This window comes from Drosophila tropicalis, unplaced genomic scaffold, assembly GCF_018151085.1.
Source record: "Drosophila tropicalis isolate 14030-0801.00 unplaced genomic scaffold, ASM1815108v1 contig_1, whole genome shotgun sequence".
Classification (NCBI taxonomy): Eukaryota; Metazoa; Arthropoda; class Insecta; order Diptera; family Drosophilidae; genus Drosophila; species Drosophila tropicalis.
In genome coordinates this window covers 1,439,345-1,458,437 of record NW_027172355.1, presented here as the reverse complement: position 1 = coordinate 1,458,437, position 19,093 = coordinate 1,439,345, and the positions used below count along the sequence as shown (strand labels likewise).

The 19,093-nt window shown below is 36.2% G+C and overlaps 2 protein-coding genes across 3 annotated transcripts in view; both read left to right on the top strand.

The window, feature by feature from the left end:
- Window positions 1-19,093, top strand: part of LOC137577202 (cell adhesion molecule Dscam2-like) — a 753,142-nt gene that overhangs the window by 700,158 nt on the left and 33,891 nt on the right. The gene's annotated exons all lie outside the window — the stretch shown is intronic.
- The window catches only part of LOC137586829 (cell adhesion molecule Dscam2-like), a gene marked incomplete at its 3' end in the record, with an annotated part of 243,021 nt that continues 240,071 nt past the window's right edge, over window positions 16,144-19,093 (top strand). The window contains exon 1 of the mRNA XM_068303039.1: window positions 16,144-16,381. The remainder of the gene's footprint in view (window positions 16,382-19,093) is intronic.

The following is a 19,093-nucleotide window of genomic DNA, read 5'->3' as shown; positions in this document are numbered from 1 at the left end:
ACTAAGATTGAATGACAATCAGCCAGTATACACAAAAAATTACAGAATACCACACATGCATAAAGATGAAATAACTAGACAAGTCGATAAACTCATTAAAGATAAAATAGTTGAACCGTCAGTGTCCGAGTATAATAGTTTGTTACTACTGGTACCGAAAAAGGGTTTACCAGGATCAGAAAAGAAACGATGGCGTTTGGTAATAGACTATCGTCTAATAAACAAAAAATTGTTGTCCGATAAATTCCCATTACGAAGAATAGGTGATATTCTTGATCAACTATGCAGGGCCAAATATTTTTCATGCCTTGATTTAATGTCCGGTTTTCACCAAATAGAACTAAAAGATAAATCGCATTACGTCATTTTCCACTAGCAATGGATCTTATCAGTTTACTAGACTACCGAATGGTCTGAAAATAGCACCAAATTCCTTTCAAAGAATGATGACAATTGCTTTTTCTGGATTAAATCGGTCACAAGCATTCCTTCACATGGAGGACTTAATAGTCATCGGCTGTTCTGAGAAACACATGCTCAAAAACATAAAGGATATTTTTGACATATGCAGAAAACACAACCTAAAACTGCATCCAGAGAAATGTTCATTCTTCATGCACGAAGTGACATTCTTAGGTCACAAGTGTACCGACAAAGGAATATTGCCAGATGACACCAAATATGACGTCATTGCAAAATACGCAGTACCAACAGATGCTGCTAGTGCTAGAATATTCGTAGCCTTTTGTAACTATTACAGACGTTATATTAAAAACTTCGCAGAACATGCACGTCCAATAACACAACTATGTAAGAAAAACGTAGAATTTGTTTGGTCTGAAGAATGCCAAAAAGGATTTGAATATCTGAAAAAAGTCTTAATAGAACCCATACTGCTGCAGTATCCAGATTTTAGCAAAGAATTTTGCATAATAACAGATGCTAGCAAATATGCATGTGGAGCAGCACTAACTCAAACTTATGGCGATAAGCAGTTGCCAGTAGCATACGCGTCCCGTTCGTTCACTAAAGGTGAAAGTAATAAAAGTACTACTGAGCAAGAACTAGCAGCGATACACTGGGCTATTAGACAATTTCGGCCATATATATGTATATGGCAGACACTTCAGAGTCAAAACAGACCATAGACCACTAACGTATTTATTTTCTATGATAAATCCGAGTTCAAAATTAAGAAGAATGAGACTTAATCTAGAGGAATATGAATTTACAGTAGAATATCTGAAGGGAAAAGATAATTTTGTTGCGGATGCATTATCCCGCATTACAATTCAGGATCTAAAAAACACAAAAGCTAATGTCCTGAAAGTCACTACCAGGCAGCAAAGTAGACAAAATAATCTCTGGCCAGATGATAAAAATGAAAATACAATTAGGCAGGTACCTAATGACGCTTCTAAGCCCAAAATACATGAAGTACTCTACAATGATGAAGTAGGAAAGGTAGTGACCTTGCGCATAACACACGATTTATGTTTCTTCAAACATGGAAAGAAAGTTATAGCAAGAATTGAGATTGGAGATTTGTATACCAATGGAAATCTAGACTTAGGTCAGTTTTTTCAAAGGCTTGAAAAACAAGCCGGTATACTTGAAATCAAACAACTCAAATTGGCACCGAGTGAAAAGATCTTTGAAACATTTTCAATAGAATCTTTTAAAGAAATGGGCAATAAAATATTGAAAACATTAAGAGTAGCGCTGCTCCAAACGGTGACCATTATAGAAAAAGATAAAGATAAAGAAGCAATATTGTCTACATGATGATCCAATACAGGGTGGCCATACAGGCATCACTAAAACTTTGGCCAAAGTAAAAAGATATTATTATTGGAAAAACATGACTCGTCATGTAAAAGACTACATTAATAAATGTGAAAAATGCCTGAAGTCAAAAACGACAAAACACATAAAAACACCCTTAGCCCTTTCGACCCCAACTTTTTTCCTGTGGAATGAAATTTTTTTTCTACTCTCAATCTTTTTATATCAATTTTAGAAGAATTTAGGACAAAATTTTAAGTCGCCACGCCCACCGGTTTGGGGGCTACGGAAAGTTGCTTGTGAGCAACATTGGGCTATGGTGGTATACAAAACAAAGAAATTTTTTTTTTCAACAACTTTAAATGATTTTTATTGATTTCAAATAATTAGGTATGAAAAGTCTAAACACAGTTTTTGTTGTTGTTACAACAAAGGTTGACTTTAAAGGTCTTGCACAATTTGCAACGTCCTCTTTTACCAAATACAACCCAATGTTCCATATTATCATTTCGCTGGGAGATTAAAGGATTTGGCTGGAACTTGAACTTTTTTGACGGTTGAGAAGACACGCTGCTTGATGGGGAGCTCAGGATTGCTTCAGAGCTAGTCCTATCAACATTCGACCCCTCTTTTTTTCGAACGAGGTATTGGTAGTAAGCAACTCATGAGCAATTTCTAACTGAAATTTTATAAGAGGAAAATGCTTTTGCCTCGGATTTGCCAATTTTAGATGCTTTCTGTACAATAGCCACGTGTTTGTAACAGAAGTACCAAGGCACCAATAAAAAATTCATATATATACATATGTCCTTGAACGGTGGTTGACCTTGTAAAGCTCCATGAGCATATCGGCCAAATCTACTCCTCCCATACCCTTACTGTACGAAGCAACAATCGCAGGTCTAGGAACATCAATATAAGCTTTATCTTTTGGATTCCAACGTTTGCATATTCCAACGGGTTCATGGCTTTCACAAGAAGACAAAACTTGAACTGGCTTATTGTCAAAACACTTCACACATACAAGATTCTTGTTGATTTCGCATTTTACATCAAAAGCTCCCCTTCCACGCTTTTTTAACTCAGCATCTGATAGTAGTTGACAATTGCTAATGCGGTTTTTACGTACAGTTCCTGTTGCAAATATACCCATTTCCTTCAATGAGATCAGAAGGCTAACTGACGTAGACCAATTATCAAAGTAGAGCTTGAAATTTTGGTTCTTGGGAAGACCTTTTGCCAGGTATAAGACAACATCCGAAGATAGGCCCAAGCCATAAGCTGGACAGGTGCCTTCACCAACGTACAACGTGCCATTTTGAGTTGCGGCAGTTTTAGAACACCCAAGTACAACAAAATACCAATATAGCGTTTGATATCATCACCAGTGCATTTCAGCTCTAAGCCGTGTTCTTGCATTGCAAACAAATCTGTTTGATTTGCTATCAAATCAATAACTTTCCTATCAAAAAATGTGCAGAAATACGCTTCTGGCGTCTTCAAATCGGCGTCTTCCTCAGCACTGTCTTCCCAACTTATATCTGGAGGCACAAATGGCTTGTTTCTCCACTTTAGTGTCTTGGGGTCAACTTTTTCAAAGCAGTTATCCACAACAAAACAAGATTTCGCCTCACATTCTTCCGTAATCAAATTTTCTAGAAGGTCAACCTCTAAAGTTTCCCCTCTTTCCACGATTCCTTCCAAATTCTTCTCCAGCACTGCAGAAATGTCATCCATATCATTATCACTTTCTTCGTCAGTTGAGGCATCCCAATCGAAGTTGATAATTCTCGCAACATCTTCATCCGACAAACCTTTCTCTTTCGGTCTCATAACTAAATAAATATAACCACAATGGCCCAAGGTTGCCCACAAGCAACATTGAACTTTGAAAATTACTCACCTGATTATTTATTTATGATTATCAAATTTAACTTCAGCTCCGTTAAGTTAAGTCTATATCTAATAATATTGCAAACGAACTTTGTCTGCAATATATGTTTTAGATATGTATAACAGTTCCTTTACAAACTCTTCTAAATTTCACATGAAATTTTTATTCGATGCACGTGCAGCTTATTGAAAATAACTTTGCCAACTGATCTTCAAACGTATTTTTTTTCACATATTTTGGGTACATACTTGAAAGCACCGTTATCACTGCGAAAGAGCAGACAAAAACAAAAGAAGAGCAAATGGTACGCTCTTAAACAGCTGATGTTGCTCACAGACAACGCTGGGGTCGAAAGGGTTAGTTATTACAGAAGCCCCCATACATTCTTTTGATAGGGTAATAGTAGACACCATTGGTACATTACCAAAATCCGGAAATGGTAATGAATATGCAGTCACTCTAATATGTGACTTGACGAAATACTTACATAGTAGCAATACCAGTTCCCAATAAAAGCGCTACAACAATCGCGAAAGCTATTTTTGAATCCTTCATTCTGAAGTACGGTCCAATGAAGACGTTCATTACGGACATGGGACAGAATACAAAAATTCAATAATAAATGACTTGTGCAAATATTTAAAAATAGACAACATTACGTCTACTGCACACCACCACCAGACCTTGGGTACCGTTGAAAGAAGTCATAGGACATTCAATGAGTAGATTCGATCATATATATCAGTAGATAAAACTGATTGGAACATATGGTTACAATATTTTGTGTATTGTTTCAACACAACTCCACCAGTAACACACAAATACTGTACCTACGAACTTGTATTTGGTAAACAAAATAATTTACCAATCCATTTTAATAGCATAAATAGAATAGAACCATTATATAACGTAGATGATTATGCTAAAGAAGCTAAGTTTAGATTAGAACTAGCATACAGTAGAGCTAGAATAATGTTAGAGAAACGTAAGGAAAACCAGAAAAATTTTTATGATAATAAGTCAGCAGATTTTAAAATAGAATTAGGAGATAAGGTTTTCTTAAAAAAAGGAGCTGGTCATAACTCAATTGACTCAGCCTATATAGGACCCTTCGAAGTGGAAGAAATATCTAAAAACAACAACATAAAAATTAGGAACAATAAAAATAAGACACAAACAGTACATAAGAAAAGTTTAAAAATTTGCAAAAATAATAAAAAAAAAAAAAAAAACACGAAAGAAACATATAACTTCAAACCAAGTGGAACCCGGTCATTACAGTATGAAACAATTCGAACGATTCGAATATACGATGAAGAATTATTTATGATCATATTTAGAATAGATTGTGAATTAGCGTTATCTGCTCTGCTACAAAGAAGTGCTGACTTGGTTCTTACCTCGACAGGCGGCGGAAGTGGTTCCCTAAGAATTGAACATTCGGCCTTAGAAAATTTTAAGAATGTTGGCCCTGTTATGCACATGCTTGTTTGCAGCTCTGATGTCCGACAACCACGAGAAACAATGTCTCCTGGATTCTTGGTAGAAGGGACGTGCTTCCATATTATGTCTTCCGTGTGTTGTTGTAACGCTGATACTCTATTTGCGACAAAACAATTTAGTGTTGATGCATGAAGTTTCAGCCGGTCCAAAAGTATACCTTGTTGATGTATAATTTTAATGTCCTTTTGAATTTGCGCCAAGTCCAACTGAGCAACAATGCTCCGCACAGTTCTAACTTAGGCAATGACTGTGTCTTGGTAGGTGCTATCTTTGATTTCGCAACGAGTAAAGTCACTTTGACTCCACTCGGGAGTTCGGATCGAACATAAAGACAGCATCCGTACGCTCTTTCGGATACTACTGAAAGAATACAATGCGCTGAAATCTCCGGTCTCTTGGATCTATGACAAATTGGCGATACATCTTGGCTATGTCGCCTGTAAGTGCATACCTGTGCAGACGAAATGATAGAAATTTTATAAATAGGTCTTTTTGAATTTTGGGGCCAATCATTAACAGCTCATTTAATGATTTTCCCGATTATGTTTTAGCCGAAGCATTAAACACAACTCTAAGTAGTAGAGTAACGCTTTGCGGACGCAACACACAATGATGAGGTATGTAATAATGAGGTTCGTTCTGGCTTGCAACAGGTTTGAGAGACATGTGTACATATGCTTGTTTTAGTTGATCGTCGCGGTCGAGACGACTTTCTAAGGATTTGAAACGCCGTACTGCGTTGTCGTAGGAGAATCCTAATTTCTCTGAGAGTTCCTTAAATGGAAGTCGAACTTGGAGTCTTCAATCCGATTTTACAATTGCATTTTTAAAAATGGCTTTCGCATTTCTGTTCTTCTTTGGTTTGCCGGTTACCAACAAACTCACAGTCTTCAATTTCCCCAAATCTTTTAACTAGAAGATCAAGTGATGGGTTGACTTGTATTAAAAAACATTGTTGTCGAGGCCTTTCGTGTGTGGTTTCCAAATTTCCACCAACTATCCATCCATATTCCGTGTTGATTAAATATGTATGGCATGTTTTCGCACAAGCTTTGCTGACCATCGAGGATTGCTGAAAACAGCCCATTCGTGTTTATTGAAATGTGTATCTTGTGGGACTCGTTGAAATACGGATCGGCTAGATTGATATCGGTAGGTATGGTCAAATTTGATGTATCGATATGCTCGTGTGGTTGCTGAGCACAAATTTTCTTAATGACGGCAAAGTTGCCGGACCACGTAAATGATCGCTTGACAGTCTCTTCTGTAATAAAATTAAGTTCAGAACATGAATCTAAAAGTGCCCGTACAGTATGTAATTGGCCAGACTTATCCATTATGTAAATCAATGCTGTAGGAAGGATCCCCTTTTTATCAGTGTTTGTTAATAACGAAGTGCTTTGTGAATTAGTTATTGGATTAACAGATTCAATCGATGATGATAGGTTTTTTATTGCGGTTCGAGGCGAACTGTTGCAATAACGTATAATGAGCCGATCAGCACACCTTGCACCGGGAGAGTGAGGGACAATCCTTGACGCGATGTCCACTGTGCAGACAGTTAAGACATGCATTGGTCCGTTTGACTGTTTCGAACCTTGGTTGTAGCGATAACTCTCCAAATGATTTACAATTACTAACATAGTGCGCATTCGAATGGCAGTGTAAGCATTGAGAGTTAATATTGAGGAATGCCTTTGACGTTGATGGTCGTTTTCCACCTAGTGAACTATTGCGCTGACCGAGTTGACCTGTCTGATGACTTTCTAGGAACTGGCAGCGGCGATGAAGAATTGTGCAGAATTCCTCCCACGTTGAAAGCTTGTCGAAGCTTTGCTTTTCGTCGTAGACGCCTTTGGGTTCAGCATCAACCTTCGTAAGAAGTATGTGAATCATGATGTTATTCATTATTTCCTCAGTTGATCGTAGTGTAAGAAGTGATCCGCGTATAGCGGACGCATTATCGATGAGCTTCTGCAATAGTCTTGCTTCTGGTTGCTTGACTAATGGTAAATTGAGCAGACTCGATATACAATCATGGAAGATTAGAACGTCGTTGTCGTAGCGAGCTTCTAATTTTGACCAAGCTTGACTGTAATTTTGTTCCGTGACTTGGAACGACCTCAAGTGCAGGTCCCGATAAACATTCGAGAAGATAATTGAACTTATCAATTGTTGGCATGTGGTGATCGTTGTGAATTAGATTCAGAAAAGACGATTTGAATCTCTTAAACGCTGAATATTTGCCATCGAAACTGGTTAATTTCCGTTTAGGTAATGTGAACCACTGGAAACAGTGAAGAACTCATAAAACTCATATCCGATGTGTTTACTGGTCCCGTTGAACGTTTTCTTTGTAAAAGAGACAATAAATGTACCTTGACCTTTATGTACATTTCATCTAAATTACTGCGCTCTTTATCAATTACGTGCATATTTTTAATTTGTGTTTAAATATGAGTAATTTGCCTATAATGAAATTCAAGTATTTGAAGTCTGCATTCTAGTGCATCGGCATCTTCTTGGTCGCTAGTAGCAATGATGTTTTCATGTAAATTTCGAATTTGATTTTCAAACTGAGGCCGCTGGGATCTAAGATTTGTTAGTTTGTCTGTTCCCTTTGAGCTTACTTGAGTGTTTGAACCATCTTTGCCTATAGTGCTTCAATAAACGCCAGCAACACCTTCAAACAGAACCAACGGAAATGTTGAATAGTTATATGTTCGCAAACTTAACTGTTTTTTAATGTTCAGTTGGCGCAGGCACTGACGCTTGTGTGTTTGGATATGTAAATAGTGGAATGACAAACGACGAAAATATAACTGTTCGGTTTTCTATTATTGTACATGTGCGAGTACAGTAATTGTTTGATTGAATACTTGTTTAATGTGTGGAGGGTTTAACGTGGTATGCATTAATGATGTCGACTTTTCTTCCTAGATGTCTGAACGGGTGTTTGATGATAGATTGCCTCTTGCAATCCCTTTTCGGAAACGACGAGTCCAATTTAGTTGCAATTAAACCAAAACTTATTTAACAGCAAGTTTCTGGTCCTGTTACGGTCGCCATAATGTTGGCCAATTTCTCGGCCATGTAATAAACTGCTACTCGTTTGGATTCGATGCTTCAAAGCTTCCCTTGCCACAATCTTCCTGAAACAGATTAGACGACGTTATGTAGTTTTAGATTTATTTGCGTCCGTCGCATTCGAGTTCTCTTGGTACAGTAAATTCTTAAATTCTTATATGCTACGGGAGAGTGTAATTCAAAGTAAAGGGAAACGCAAGAAGAGTGCCAACAGTGATGCTAGATTGAACTCTCTTTGAGCTTGCGATATATCGATAGTTTAGCTATTAAACTATTTAGCAATTAAATTAAAGAGTTTAAATTCAGGAGTTCTCCTCCAACAATACTTAAAACATCTATCCTTTCCTATTTAGTTAATAGATAGCTATAGTATTATTTGTTTGTCTGTTTTTTCCATTGTGTATTTGTCCACGCGATTCGTGGCGTGCGTTATACTGCTGCACCCATCGGTCGGTCAGGTGGGAGGTGGCCAGCTATCTGCTTGGGCTCGCTCATAACAGGCTTTGTTCTGGTGTTGTAGGGGCCACTTGAACGTACATCGCTGAGTATCGTCAACGTCCGCTATATATCAATAAAAAAAAAAAAACCGAGATGCACGCACAAATCAATTTCACAAATTTTTGTTATTTGATAGTAGAATAGGATTGAACTACCCTATATTTACTTTTTCGTATATTCCACCACAGTACGACTTGGCAATATATGTACATTCACCATTTGGAAGCTATTCAACTTATTTCCTCATATCTTTCTGACAAAACTTGCTCATTGTTGTAAACTTAAGTTTTCTCGCGATCCGAAGCAGTTTTATAACTTTGTCAATGTAAAACGTAAGACATCAGTGCACCCGTCTTACTTGTGTTTCGAAAACAATAAAGCTGACACTGATCTTCAAAACAACTTATTCCTCTTCGATTTATCAAACAAATCCTCCTTATCCCTATCACTTGCATTTCAGACCCTGTGTTTAATGAAAGTTCGGTTTTTAGTGTGCTCAGTTCCGTAAAACCAGTATATGCACCTGGCCCGGACGGAATACCAGGCTGCGTGTTAAGGTTTTGTGCAGAGGCCCTATGTAAGCCAAAACTTAAGTTATTTACACTGTCCGTCACATCTTCCGCCTTCCCGTCTATCTGAAAGGAATCATATATTATTCTACTTCATAAAAAGGGGAAAAAGTCCGAAGCAAAGCATTTGAGAAAATAATAACATCCCAATTGCGGCATTTTTGTAGCTCAATTATTTCGTCATCGCAACATGACTTTAAGAAACGTAGATCGACAACTACTAATTTATTAGAATTTACATCTCACTCGATCAAAGGATTCAAGGCTGCCGTGCAAACTGACGTCATTTATACTGACTTCAGCAAGGCCGTTGACTCTGTTAATCATATCCTTCTTTTATATAAGTTGAACGCTTTTGGCATCCCTACCCTTTTGCTTGATTGGATTCTTCAATATCTTTCTAAGCGTACACAAAAGGTCCTCTTTAAGTCTTCATTTTCTATGACCATCCATGTGACCTCTGGAGTACCTTAGGGTAGTCATTTGGGTCCATTGCTATTCACTCTTTTTATAAATGATCTTCCATTGGTAGTGACACAATCTCGTGTGCTTATGTACGCGGATAAAGTCAAGCTTTACCTTAGCTTTAAAGACATATCGTCTTGTTCTTGGGTTTGTACAACGATGGTCAAAAGAATTTGATGATCCGTAGACAACCAAAATGTTGTCTTCTTAACTGACTAACCGTTCTATCTTCGGGTACGGATCTTGCATATACATAGTCACCCCAATATAAAAAGCACCAAAGTAAAATTCGATCAGTTCAAAATCAATTTTAGCTTTTGCTCTTCGCGGTCTAAGTAGGGATCGCAATATCAATTTGCCATTATAATCCAGTAGGCTTCTTTTCATCAATCATTCTTCTCTAATTAATTGTACAGTAATGCTTGGTGCCTTTGCCCACAGCAAAGGAAAATTCGATCAGTTCAAAAGCAATTTTAGCTTTTGCTCTGCGCGGTCTAAGTAGGGATCGCAATATCAATTTGCCATTATACTCCAGTAGGCTTCTTTTCAACAATCTTTCTTCTCTAATTAGTTGTACAGTAATGCTTGGTGCTTTTGCCCACAGACTTATAATAGGTGAAATAGACTCTCCTGAGCAGTTGAACCAGAATGAAGACTCGTGTTGCATGTACAGTGATCGAATTTGTTTCAAATTTTTGACACTCCCATTTTACCTTTCTAACCATTATATTATTATTAAAACAAAAATTAAAGAAAGAGATTGGTTGGAGGAGTAATATTTTAATCCCTTTTTAATGTTTTGAAAAATGAAATTCCTGAAAATTTAACTGGTAACATTTACTTTTTAAATGTCCTTTTTATCCTCATTTTGAAATTATTTTCGAAAACAAAATAGCATTTCGACCGGAGCACATCCATGTCGCTTTGTTGATGAAACACAGATATGCCGATGTTTATATATCCCTGCAGTTCATGGCAATAATATTTCCACATGTTCAAAATTTGTCTCCTTCTGTGCGTTACAAACATCTGACCAATTTAATAATACCCTCTGCAAGAGTAAAAATTAATCGTTGCTTTATCTTCTCTACCTTTCTCTTAGGACCGATTCCCACTGGCGACCATCCACCATCTCTTTGGGGGTTGGTTCATATGGCCGAAAGTTCACCATCCAAAAGAGACGTTCATATTTGAAAGTAGAAAATACGAACCATTTTTATACCCTCGTAGAGGGTATTATAAAATTGGTCCGATGTTTGTAACGCACAGTAGGAGACGTTTCCGACCCCATACAGTATACATATATATTCTGTATATATTCTTGATCAGCGTGAGAAGCTGAGTTGATATAGCCATGTCCGTCTGTCCGTCCGTCCGTCGGTGCGTACTCAGCCATCTTAGAATCTATCGCGATGAAATTTATTTTGGGGGCCTTTTATTACCCGGGTGAGATAAAGTATGAAAATTGTCATTATCGGACTACTATATCATATAGCTCCAGAACAAACATTTTCATAAAAATTGGAGTATCCCCATGAAGATTACTACGATGATATAAAAACTTAGATTCCAAAATTTCAATCCGATCGGATACATAGAACACAATTTACAGTCAATATAAATCGGTTCAATCGCTGGCGGCAGCACTGCTTTCTGCCTACTACGTCATCATCAAATCAACAGAGCATATGCATACACACACAGACGCAACGCTACATAAACTGTAAGTGTATGCGTGCGTTGCTGTGCTTAGGGAATGAGGGAAGAAGAAGAACAAATTGTAGTATGAAGAGTAAAATTCTTATGTTTAAATATTGATGAATTGAATTGCAGAAAACAAATTTTGAACATATAAATTTATTATTGCCAAGGGCTGCAAGGGTATATAAACTTCGGCATAGCCGAATTTAACTTCTTTGATATTTTTATACCCTTGCAGAGGGTATTATAAAATTTTTCAGATGTTTGTAACGCACAGAAGGAGACGTTTCCGACCCAATTAAGTAAATATATTATTGATCAGCATGAGAAGCTGAGTCGATATAGCCATGTCCGTCTGTCCGTCCGTGCGTATGCGTATTACTCAGCCACCTTAAGAGATATCGGGCTGAAATTGTTTTTTCTTTTTTTTTGGGCTTTTTATTACCCGGGTGACATAGAGTATGAAAATTGTCAGGATCGGACCACTACAACATATAGCTAGAAGAAACATTTTCATATAATTTAGAGCAGAGGTAGGCACCCATAGCCCGTGCGGGCACTTTTCTTCGGCATATGATCGTTTTACCATCTGTGTGCATGCCGAAGTCAACACGAAGTGCCCTTGAGAGCGTAAAAACAGAATTAGTCTGCTGCAGCATTTCGACTCGAGCGCATCTATGTCGCGTTGTTGGATAAATGCACATGAAAAAATTAATTTGGGGGTTGTTTTCTCATTTATTTTCTTGCAGCAGATCATCGATTGTGCTGGTTTTAGCGATTGAGCCATATTTTATTCACTTTTCATTTTTCGCAGTGTAAAATACACACATACGCTGACAGTTTGCGCTGGCTCTCTTTGTGCCTACCCCTGATTTAGAGTATCCCCATGAAATTTACTACGATGATAGTATTGGAAACAAAAACTCTAATTTAAAAAATTTGAATTTGATCGGATTAAAACAAAAACAAGTTACAGTCAATATAAATCGGTTTAATCACTGCCGGCAGCGCTGCTTGCTGCCTACTACGTTATACATCATCAACAGAGTACATGCATACACACACAGACGCAACGCTACATAAACTGTATGTGTATGCGTGCGTTGCTTTGCTTAGGGAATGAGGGAAGAAAAAGAGCAAATTGTAGTATAAAGAGGAAAATTGTTTGTTTGTATGTTGATGAATTGAGTTGCAGAAAAAAAATTTTGAACATGTATAAATAATATTGCCAAGGACTGCAAGGGAATATAAACTTCGGCATAGCCGATGTTAGCTTCTTTGATATTTGTGTAACTCAATTCATCAATACACAATACACATCACTCAATACGCAAAACCTGGAGCGAGATGAATGCAGGTGAATAAAAAAGTTTCATTTTTATACCCTTGCAGAGGGTATTATAAAATTGATCAGATGTTTGTAACGCACAGAAGGAGACGTTTCCGACCCCATAAAGTATATATATTCTTGATCAGCATGAGAAGCTGAGTTGATATAGCCAAGTCCGTCTGTCCGTTCATCTGTGCGTCCGTCTGTGCGTACGCGTTTTACTCAGCCGTCTTAAAAGCTATCGGGCTGAAATTTTTTTTCGGGGGTTTTTATTACCCGCCAAAAATAAAGTATGAAAACCATAGGGATCGGATCACTATATCATATAGCTCTAGAAGAACTAGAAGAAACATTTTCATAAAAATCGAGTTTGCTATGAAACTTACATATGTGATAATATGAGAGTAAAATTGTTTTGTTTGTATATTGATGAATTGAGTTGCAGAAAACAAATTTTGAACATGTAAAATTATTATTACCAAGGACTGCAAGGGTATACAAATTTCGGCATAGCCGATGTTAGCTTCTTTGATTTTTGATATTTCTAGTATGTTCAAATACCTGAGTTGGCGGTATACCAAAATTTATTTCGCTCTGGATCGGTTGGTTTCCTATCCTTCCACACATTGCCTTTTATTATTATAAATAAAGCCTTTTAAATCTAGCAAAGCAAGTAGAGTTTTAGTGTGGTTTTTTCGTTGCATTTACTAATAACACTGTGCAACACCAAAAAATCAAACCGCACCGGACCTTTTTTTTGAAAGTTCGTGTATTGAATAGCAAAACCCTATTTGGGTTTTTCAAAGTTAGCTCGTTTTTTTTTTTTTATAGCGAGTTGAAATTTTTCATTTTAAGGGTAATTTTTTGTATGTCATATGAGCTAAATATGACTTATATATCGATTTCTTCTTCATGCATACGACCTAAATCAACCTCATTTATTGTAGAAATATTGTTCATGGTTAAATACATTTATTTTAAGAATGTTATATAATCCAAAATGACTTTTTCAGCTACAGTTCTAGAAAAACTTACAATTAAGCCCTTTTTTAGAGTAGTTTTGGAAGTATTTTTAATTTATAACTATTTTTCGATAGAACAATATCAAGATTAATATAAAACAACCAATATATTTTGAAATATGGAAAATTAGAAACGAGTTCTTTTTGGTTGTGGTTCATTTCCTTTGTCAAGATGCGTTAGCTCTAATTTTGCAAACATTTGATCCAATTTGCTTTGTGTTATAAGAACTGGGTGATTTGATCCTGATGGTTCGGGGATATACTCCGAGTAATCATCAAATACAGTCGCATCGGGGTAAAGACTAACATTGTCTGTGCCTGGAAATTTTGGTACTGGAATATTTTCGGCATGGTCCATGGGCAGTTGCACACTCGGAACAGAGACTTTTGTTAAGTCCAGTCACATTGTTGGCAAAAGCATAACAATTTTTTGGGTCATGTTCTCCTGGATTGTACCATATCATTGGTACACCAAATGACATTTTTTCTTTTTGTTTTTTATGCATCCAGTTAACTAACCCGACATAAAAAGCTCTGCAAACTGTATTTGGCGCCACGACTCATTAAATATAACATCACAATTAAAGTTATGTCGAAATGCCCTAACAAAATTTTCACTAACTGATCCGTGCTTATCACTCTCCGGGGTGAAACGTCCACAAATTTTGACACACCCACTTCCGTCTCCATTTAGAAAATTTATTCTGCAAACCAATTAATTTTATATATTTTTACCAAACTACCAAATTGGAAATCGGACTAGAAACATGCAAAATATGCGTATGAACGTATTTTACTTTGCGATACGATAGGGCGGAATTGGCCGTTGGCTAGTGGCGAATCGGATTACTTAGATCTTGATAAATTAATTTTCCATATTTCAAAATATATTTGTTGTTTCAAATTAATCTTGATATTATTGTATAAAAAAAATAGTTATAAATTAAAAATACTTCCAAAACTACTCTAAAAAAGGGCTTAATTGTAAGTTTTTCTAGGACTGTAGCTGAAAAAGTCATTTTGGATTATATAACATTCTTAAAATAAATGTATTTAACCATGAACAATATTTCTACAATAAGTGAGGATGATTTAGGTCGTATGCATGAAGAAGAAATCGATATATAAGTCATATTTAGCTCATATGACATACAAAAAATTACCCTTAAAATGAAAAATTTCAACTCGCTATAAAAAAAAAAAAACGAGCTAACTTTGAAAAACCCAAATAGGGTTTTGCTATTCAATACACGAACTTTCAGAAAAAAGGTCCGGTGCGGTTTGATTTTACAAACCTTCATTTTGTTGCATAGTGTAATTACTGTGTCTAATTATAAATAACGAAAATAAATGTATTCTAGAAGTTCTTATTTCTATTTTATTGGTATTAGTTTATTCAATAACATCACAAATAAAAAATGTTTCATCAGCTTTGAATATCTGATGTTTTATATCTAAAACTATTAAAAAATCTTATAGGTAGGTATACAATATGATATAGTAGACCGATTCTGACGATTTTCACGCTTTATCTTACCAGGAATATAATTAGCTCGAATATCACGTTTCGTCCCGATGGTTTTTAAGATGGCTGAGTAAAACGCATATACGGACGGACATACGGACATGGTTGTATCGACGCAGCTTCTTATCTGATCAAGAATAAGTATACATACATATATACTGTATGGGGTCGGAAACGTCTCCTTCTGAGCGGTACAAACATCTGACCAATTTTACGATACCCTCTGCAAGGTTATAATAAAATTAAAACTCTTCGCTCTGTGAAGAGCCTTTACTACTTGTATCTGTAAGCTGACTATAAATTATAAAAAGTCTAGAATTCATAGTTTAAGTTAGTAAACGTTGACATTGGCGTTACCAGAATTTTCAACTAAATTTATTGACTTCAATCCAAAGCAACGCAGCTTGGAAAATCTAAGGACGCACAGTGAAATTTAGTACTATTGATAATCGACGCAACTTTGAAAAAACGAAACGATACAAAGCGAGGTCTATTTGTATTTACCATTTATTCGTTGAGTGCTTATAACCTTTAATAAAATTTTGCATTTGATCACAGTTCCGCCAAAGATTACGCCATTTTTATTCTCGCACGATCTAAATGTCGGCGATCGTACCAGCATTCAGTGCGTTATTGCAACCGGAGACCTTCCACTTACATTTATTTGGTTGAAGGACGGGCAACGCATAAACACGAAAACTTTTTTCAGCAATGTCAGCGGTGGGCCGAGTGTTACCGGTGACGCTGCAGTTATGAGTTCCGGATTGTCATCCTCATTTCTTTCGTTACCATTGGCTTCAATAACAGACTTAGCACATGCTCCGAATAACAGTACTCGTAGCCACAGTAAATATGTCGGCCAAGTGAAAATTCGTCAGAATGATGAATTCACCAGCGCCCTTAGCATCACCGGTGTGACAAAGGACCAAAGCGGCAAGTACACGTGCCGAGTTCAAAACGACGCTGCCATTGTTTCGCACTCTGCACAACTTCAAGTGAACGGTACTAAAAAAGAATGTTTTGTTAATGCCTTATAAGGTACATTGTTAAATTTTCAGATAGTTTCTAAATTGTCTGATAGTAATTCATATTAAAAAATCAAGTGTAAATATATTTTTTTTTTTTGTAGTTACACCATAAGCTGTAAAACGAATTCTCTGCATGATAAATTTAAAATGCTGTGCATAGAGAAATTTAAAATGAAGTAAATAAGTCCCGCTGACTTCGAGAAAAAGTGTAAAAAATATTTAAGTTTCGAAGCCCAAAGAGCACATGCTTACTCTTACAAACACGGGAGCACTCTAACATCGCCACATTCTACTACTTAAACAATTTCCTACGTTTTGTTTACATGCTTCTAGTCCCATTTGAACAAAGTTTTATAGGTTGGTAGAAATTCATAAGATTAATGTGCTGAATTTTGATAGGTAAAAATTTCTTGTAGCATCGAATAAGAAGAAAGTGTTGAAAGTAGCATGAAAAGTATTGCTGATAATAACTTTGGTACAAGTTCGAATCTTTCAAAATTGTTCGAAATTAATTTTTCCTTCTATTCATATGAATCGATTTAGGTTTTTTTGCGTAAAAAATACGCAAATGTTTTTTTAAGTGGCTTACTTTGGAGATGTTACAAATGTATGTATGTATATATTTCCATACTGTTCATCAGCATCCATTTATAATGTATATGTCCTTTTTTATTTTTAAAGACTTAACATCGATACATTTATTATTAAAATTGGACTAGAGGCATGCAAGATAAGCGGATGAAAGTGCGTAGTACTTATTGTTAGTGTAAAACCTTGTATTTGATCCCAAAAAGCTGCGTTGGCGGCTAGTGCCAGCGTTGAAAGTGCCCGTACCTTGTAAGAGTTGATGAGACTAAAAATGTATGTCTCTTATGCAGCATGTTAATATGTAGAATACACATAGTCTTAAAAATGTAAAACTGTTGTTTCACTTATCGCCGAAGACGGCAAGACGACTTATGTACTTAATAGCAATTACAATCAAAAAGTAACAGCATAGCTATTTCTTGATCGCATGCAATGTCTTATTATTTTTAATAAGAGTTACAATTCCAAATATTTCTTGTTAAATCCTTTTCAGCATGCGTTAACATGACTTATGTATATTATTTTATGACAACGGGAGCTCATGGTGAGATCCTCTTGAAGAAAAAAAAATTTTACTAAGAGCTCTTTTTGACCTTATTGACAAAAGAGTCCTGCATGTATAAGTAGGAATTTTTAAATTGCTGTACACAAGATCTATTATGATGAAACTATTCAAAGTTATTCAAACTTTTGAAGTGCTTTATTACCAAAACACTACAATATGGTCTTTCACATCGACAATCCAAACACCTTTATTACAAATCAAAATCTTCAATTGTCCATTACATAACCTCATTTTTTTTTTTTTTTCAAAATAGAAAGTTGTTTTGGATCTTTGCGGTCTCAAAACGTGTGAGTAAAGCTTTGACAAAGGTGAAAAGATATAGAAATCATTACACAGGGAAACACTTTATTAGAGCGAAGCTCTCTTAGGCGCGTCGCGGTAGGAAATTATTTTTAAAAATCGTTAGACGTCAGATCTGCAGCGCGTCAGATTTTCGTTTCTCTTCACTGTTCGTGAGAGACAAGGACCGCCGACATTGAAACACCCGTGATTGGTCCGCCTATGTCTCTCTGTCTAGTCAGAGAGAATAGTCTATCTAAAATTTAGTTAGATTCTAACATAAATAGTCATTCAGTGAAGTAAACAATCAAGCGTGCAGTGTGAAAATTAAACCGTATGGCTCAAAATAAACGATCTTTCGAGGAAGATAATTCCAAACCAAGAAAAAAGTCAACGACAACGTAAGTATATTGAAATTTGGCCGACCGCACAACCGCTTACCATAAAAATAAAAATAACGTAAAATTAAACATAACTTTAGCTTACTTTGCAACAAGTTTTCCTATGGCAGCTATAAAATCAACTGTTAAAAAATGGGGGTTGGTGGACCTTTTAAACATTTGCCGCCGATTCTGTATGAATCGGTATTGCCGTTGACATCGGAAATTAAATTCCTTGGTCAATGTCGCTGGTTTACCACAGGAGGTACAATTTACTGTCCTCCTTAGTACTCCATGAGAAAACAAAAATTCAAGCAACTCATCATCCGTCATTTTGACGAAGTTGAAGAGTGTTAGTTTACATCCGTTGCATGCCATCGTTAAGTTTAAAGTGATTGTTTTAAAAGCGATCGGAATTTGGGAGAGTAGAAATTCCGTTATCTTCTCTTTCACTCGCTTTTATTTGCATGTAGAAAATATTGTATGAATTGACTCAATCATAACGCATACGCTATGTCGACATCAACACGAATTCATTTTATGAGCCGAAAAACTGAGCGGCAACCATAAAGAGAGTCCAGGTTCTAAAAAAAAAATTTTACACGTGGTACATGCTATATATGCACATACATACATACATATATAGAATGCCCTCTGCAAATGACCAAGCTGCTAAATTGCAATCACATATTCTTATTCAGATTCACATTTTTTGGCATAAGCTTCAATTTAATTACAAATGTCTAAAATTTTCAAAGCATATTAGTGGAATAGAATTTCGATTTTTTTAATTTCACAATCTGATCACAGTTTTATCGCATTTTTCTCACAACTATAAAGTCTTGCATACTTTTAGGCCGTTTTTTTGACAAAC